The 6255-nt window shown below is 33.3% G+C and overlaps 1 pseudogene; it reads right to left on the bottom strand.

Moving 5' to 3' along the window:
• Positions 1-2440: 2440 nt before the first annotated feature.
• Positions 2441-3566, bottom strand: LOC149154106 (LOB domain-containing protein 1 pseudogene; annotated as a pseudogene).
• Positions 3567-6255: the final 2689 nt, after the last annotated feature.

Genomic DNA, 6255 nt, shown 5'->3' with positions numbered 1-6255 from the left:
CTCAAAAGTCAATTCAAAAGCAAGGTTTGTTGAACAACAAAAATTCATATATACAATATACACAACCTCTAAGATCCCACATCCATAAAGTCGTGGTTATAATCCTTGGAATTACTAGCAACCAAAGTGAAAGACTTCCTTTTCCACAATAAAATTCTTGTTCTCTTCTCTTAAATAAACATCTTCATCCACTATTATTTTACATTCAACTTTTTTAATAAACCATCAATTCATCAATCCTCTAAGTTACTAATATTAAACTTAATATTATAACTCACTTTCTTATAAGTTATCTCTAAAAAATAATTATCATTTATTCACTTTCTTATATTTCAAATAAACATTTAACAAAAAAATCCCATAAAAAGGTGAATTACCTTTCCATGGCACAACAATTCAACTTTCCTTAATAACATATTTCAACCATTTTGTCCACAAAATAATATTCTATGAATATCATATAAAGAAATATCCTACTAATACTGATCTTTAATTAACACATTGCTAAGAGCAAGGCCTCCTAAGCCCATCCATATCAATTCAACTAGAATATTATTAAACAAAGTCTTTCAGTAGAAATAACATGGGAGAATTTTTTGGCCGACTTGTTTAGAATCAACAAGTGTGGTTCATAATAAAAGACTTTGTTTAATTCATTATGGATCATAAAAGCTTGAATATATAATATTACTATTATTTTTTGTTATTATATCAATTCAAATGGAATTTTATTAGTTTTTTTGTTATTATATCAATTCAACTAGAATATTATTAATTTTTTGTTATAATATTTTATTTATTTAAATAACTTTAAAATATTATAAATATAATCTAATTCATAAACCAATACTTAAAATTTATTAATAAATATTTATTTTCCATCCCAATCAAAAAATTAGCCGAATTTATATATAAGTTAAATGGCTTCTTCTAGTATTCTAAATTATCTGAAGTGCCATTCTTTTTCTTACGGTACTAATGTAACTTATATATTGATTTGGTCGAGTGAAAAGTTCAAATCCAAAAAATTTAGATATTAATATAAATTAATCATTGAATTTTATTTTACAGCCCACTATGAGAGGATGTGTAAGTTTGTTCATTATGCTTCTTTAAAATAAAAATAAAAATTAAAAATTATGTTCTAAATAGAAAAATAATGTGAGCTACAATTTAAAAAAAAATGAATATGTTATCAAGTAATTAGAAGTAAAAAAAATATATTTCAAGAAGAGATTTAAATAAACTATTTGAAAATCTATGTTAACTAATTTATGTCGATATCAACTTCATATATATCTATATATAGAAGAAGAAGAAAAAAATTATAGTTAAAATTTTTATTTGGTACTATATATGTTATATTTAGCATTCAAAAATACAATTTAAACAGTGAAAAATAGCACATTGTATTTTGCACTCTAAAAAAGTTCGTATGTGAAGAAATTTGATCTTTCCGGGTTCACTTTAGATCCGTACTTAAGATGGATATATGGTGGTTCTACAGCCGAGTATGAAGAGATGTGTAGGTTCCCTTTAAAATAAATTATGTTCTAAACAGAAAAATATTTTTTGTCTAAGTAGTAAAAAAATATGTAAATATTATACTCTTCAAAAATATTTCAACAAGAGATTTTAATAAACTATTTGAAAATCTATGTTAAGTAATTCATGTAGATATCAACTTCATATATCTATATATAGAAAAACAAATTATCGTTAAAAATTTTATTTGGTCTTCTCTATTTAGTATTCAAAAATACAATTTAAACAATGAAAAATAGCACTTTGTATTTTGCATTCTAAAAATATTTGTAGATGAAAAAATTTGATCCTTTGGGTTCATGTTAAATCCATACCAAAGATAGATCTATGTTAGTTAAATTAAAATATTTAAATAAAAAAATATAATTTAATTTTTTTAATAATTTTTTATATGAAATTTTTTATATAATAAAATATTCTATATATATAATTTCTATCGTTTATAATTTTTAATTAAAAAATATAGTTTTAATAATTGAACTCATTCAAAATCTACAACATTGAATCCCTAAAATTAATTTCCATAATATAGAGGAAACAAAACGATACAACCCATTAATCCTAAATCCCTGGAACGAATCCACATTTCATTGGAAAAAGGGGGCAAAACAACACTTTTGATAGAGAAAAATACTTGCAGAACACTTGAGATAATAGCGAATCGAGCGCTCACGCTTCAGCTGTAACTGACAGCAGCGGAAAGGTGGTTATCAATAAACGTTTGCCATGAAAGCATGGCTATAATATTCTTGCATTAGATACAAGACATGCAGTTTCTTTTTTAAATCCCTAGATCTAATCTTTATTCGTCACCTTTGAATGTACTTCGAGCTACAGCTCCAGAGTGGTTCCCATAACTGCAGAGAATCTGCATCGTCCAAAACAATGGGGTTCATTATCGTGTCTTCAATCTCTTGCACTGCTGCGGTATAAAAATTGGGATGCAAAACTTCATGAGGGTTGAGAGATTAGCGCACTGCAGTCTAATGTTAGCGACCTCTACTTTTGTGGATTCCAATTGCAATTGCAGCTCTGCTAATTCATTCTGGAGATCTTTGATAACTCCTACACAGCCATAGACGGGATCTCGAACTCTTGCTCTTGCTTCGTACACCATACTGCTTACTGCATCACCTCTCTGCTCGGCCGGAATACCCTATTCAAAGATTACACCATCACCAACCCAATCACAAAATTTTAAAGCTGGAAAATCGGTTGGAGAACAAAATTAATTGAGTTCACAAAATGAAACTACCTGCGAGTCTGGCACATTAATCCAACTTTAGGAAAGCGAGATTAGTACATTTTTGCATTTCAAATATTCACAGTTGAAAAAAACTGAAGAAATCTTACCTGGAAGAGCTCTCAAGAGTACATAATTACAGCCCGGAGACTTTCAAATATACAAAATTGTACAGGAAACAAACCTGTAGTAATTTGGCGACATGCCCCTTTCCGAACACTTTGTGTACGAAGAGGAATTTCTGGGGATCAGTCTGAGGGAAATAAGGAGCAAGAACGCATTTTTCTGTACATTTCTTTCTGTGGTTTTTGGAACCACTGCACGAAGATGTCTTTCGCTTCCAACCCGACTTGTCGCTCATCTGCATAACAATTTCACAAAAAATCAATTTTTTTTTTGTCTTGCAGCAATTTTTTCAACTCTGCAATGCAGTATGATATTAACAGTGATTCTGCTCATTGCTTGCCTTTGCTTAACTTTTTGCAGTTACAGTTTTGTCCCTGCAGCAAGGAATATAGAGCTCCAAACTTCTTAACCTGAGGATCCTCAACTTGAAAATAAAACAAAGTATAAGTAGAAGGAATGGAGCAAATGTAAAGCATGTTTGCTCGCTTTAATGCAGTCCTGCCGCGTTGACGCCAAAAATCTGGAAGACTTAGCATTTAATTGACCCTCCAAATTGAAATGGTTTAGCCGTGGCCAGTACTGTTGTATTAACTAACGCGGCATTGTTACCGAAATGAACCCAAACCCAGATTAACGCTGGTAATACCTGCATTTTTACTTTAGCAAGAAATTAGTGATTAAATTTGGCATTATCAGATGTATGTCAAGTTCAATTTCTGGTGGTCACTCGGGTGCTACTTTAGAGGCGCCCGCCTTGTACGTTCACAAGGACGCCTAGAATTTCAAATTTATCTTACCTGTAAATTGAAATTTGGAGTAATATTATTTGTTTTTCAAATTTATCTGATCCGTCTATTGAAATTTGGATGACATATTTGCTTGTTATATCTGTTATTTTAGGTTTTATGCATTTTTGGATGACATTTTTAATTGTCATAGCTGTTATTTTAGGTTTTATGCATTTTTGGATGACATTTTTTTATTGTCACAGCTGTTATTTTAGGTTTAAATGTAGGATCAATTTTCTGCCATTCATTTTCCTTTTATCCAAGGGACTATTGACAAGATTGCAAGGATCTTAAAGAAGCATAAGGTGGCTTCAACATTTCATCCTTTAAATACCATCTCGATCTCCCTTAGATCTGTAAAAGACCCAGTGGACCCCAAAAATATGAAGGGTGTTTACGTTATCCCATGCTCTTGCAGGACTCCCTACATTGGTGAGACTGGCTGCTCAATTAATCAGGGGATTCGTGAGCATGCTACTGACATCAAGCATGGTATGACCTGCTCCTCTGCTTTGGCAGAGCATGCAGATAAATCTAAGCATCACATCTGCATTGAGGAGGCCTAAGTCATTGCTAAGGTTAGTCATTTCCATCATCCTAAATTGAGGGAGGCCTTAGAAATTGAAAAAACACGCAATAATTTGAATAGAGATGAGGGTTGGAATATTAGTAGAAGTTGGATCCCTGTCTTATCCTGCTAGTTTTTTTTAGGCTTCTTGATGCGGGAGAATTTAGCCCAAGGAAAATCATTGTAAATAGTAGACATAGGGGATCATGCATTTTAGGAAATAGTTTTCCTAAGTATCAAGTTAGTGCAACATTTAGGCCTTAAGTGTGATTTAATTAGATGCTCTCAAAACAAATAAATGAGAACATAAGTAGTTCCATGATCCTAGGGGCAAGGGAGAGCTGTTAGGCATAAAAGGGAGAATAAATGTGGACCATTGAGCAAAACATGGGGCCTTTCTGTTTTTAAACAAAGAAAAGATGGAGTGGATAAAATTCTGCCACATATGCATGCATGTAGCGAGCTTTAGGGCTTTAGTGAGTGATTTAAAGAAAGGATGTGATCAATCCGATCCAAATGTTTCCATATAAATATATGTAAGCCTACAGGCAACAGGAAGGAGGTCACTAATAGTAGAAGCAGGCCTATGTGTGTGCGTGTGAGACCAAGGGTCTCGGATGTAATCTGTGCTTTTATATTAATATATGCAATATTGGTTCCTATCTATGTCAAAACACTTAAGAAGTATTTCATGTGTGATTTACAGTGAATTCGTAGGCTCTGTACCGATACATATAGAATTCTGAAGGACGTAGGGGGAGAGCATGATTCAAAATAATCGAAATGGATCATTGAATCCATTAGAGCTCTACAAGAAGGACAAAGATCAAAGGAGTGTGAGGAGTTTAAGCTCAGAGGGAAGAGCGAGTTGTGAATGAGCAGAACAACGTAGTGAAATTGGGCCAAAAAAGTATCAAATGGAATGCATAGCACAATGAGACAAAGGATGATGGAGAGTCCTTTGAAAGCATTGCAGCATTAAGGCAAAGCCTTAAGGGGCAGGAGATATTAAGCCACAAGGAGGTGCAACAGAATAGCAAAGGCGTAAAGTGAAACCTTTAACAAGCCACAGAATCCATAAGAACTGAAGAAAATGGTGTAAGATCAAAGTAAATAGGCAGTAGGGGAATTAAGTAATAACACTCAGCAACCGTTAGATCTGGTAAATCAACGGTTGAGATTGAGTCACAATTGAGGCTTGGAGAAGTGCAATGAATAGGCACGATTAATCGTGGATCGTTGGATTGTGGCCAAATCAACGGTCACGATTAAATTGCACATCGGTGATCGGAGGTGACAAGGGTCAGCAGTTAGCGGAATTGTGATATTCCCGATAGCGATAAATCGACGATCAGCGTGGGATTTATCTGAAATCGGCGTCGGAAGGTTCGAAGATTGGAGGAGTAGTGTAAAGGGAAGACCGGACCCGACGATAATCATAGTCATGGTCTATATATATATTTAAAGTCTGCGGATGCTGCTAGGAGGGGAATTTCCTTTGTATTCCCATATATTATCATGCCCGATAGTTTATGTGGCGCGGTCTTTTTAGCGTTAAAGCATATGTTAGCCACCTGATAGTCAGAGATCGGAGTGGGAGAGGGGTGATGGTTCATAGGTATATGAACCATTGATATAACTGATAGTGATTTTGATAGAGGTTTTAACCTCGGGTTCTGTGCTAAAGCCCTAATAAAGAGGAAAATGTGTTTTGGGAGTATTTCCCTTTGTAATGGGAAGTAAAGTGTAAAAGCACCGATAGTGTTTTGAGTTAATATATATGTAACCAAAGCATATGAAAGGAGTAAGGTTATATATATATATATATATATATATATATATATATATATATCTATGTGGACTATGGCTTTGAAGGGTTTATTATAATCCCGATAAGAGGATTCAGGCAGGGTGATTGGATTCCATTACACAGGAACTCATGAATGAGCTATGACCATTTAAGGTCTAAATATTTGACTTCATTG

Source organism: Pinus tabuliformis, chromosome 9 (genome assembly GCF_031772625.1).
Source record: "Pinus tabuliformis cultivar Carrire ecotype Pingquan chromosome 9, CPIR1, whole genome shotgun sequence".
NCBI lineage: Eukaryota > Viridiplantae > Streptophyta > Pinopsida > Pinales > Pinaceae > Pinus > Pinus tabuliformis.
The sequence above is the reverse complement of the archived record's forward strand: the minus strand, read 5'-3'. Positions and strand labels throughout refer to the sequence as shown.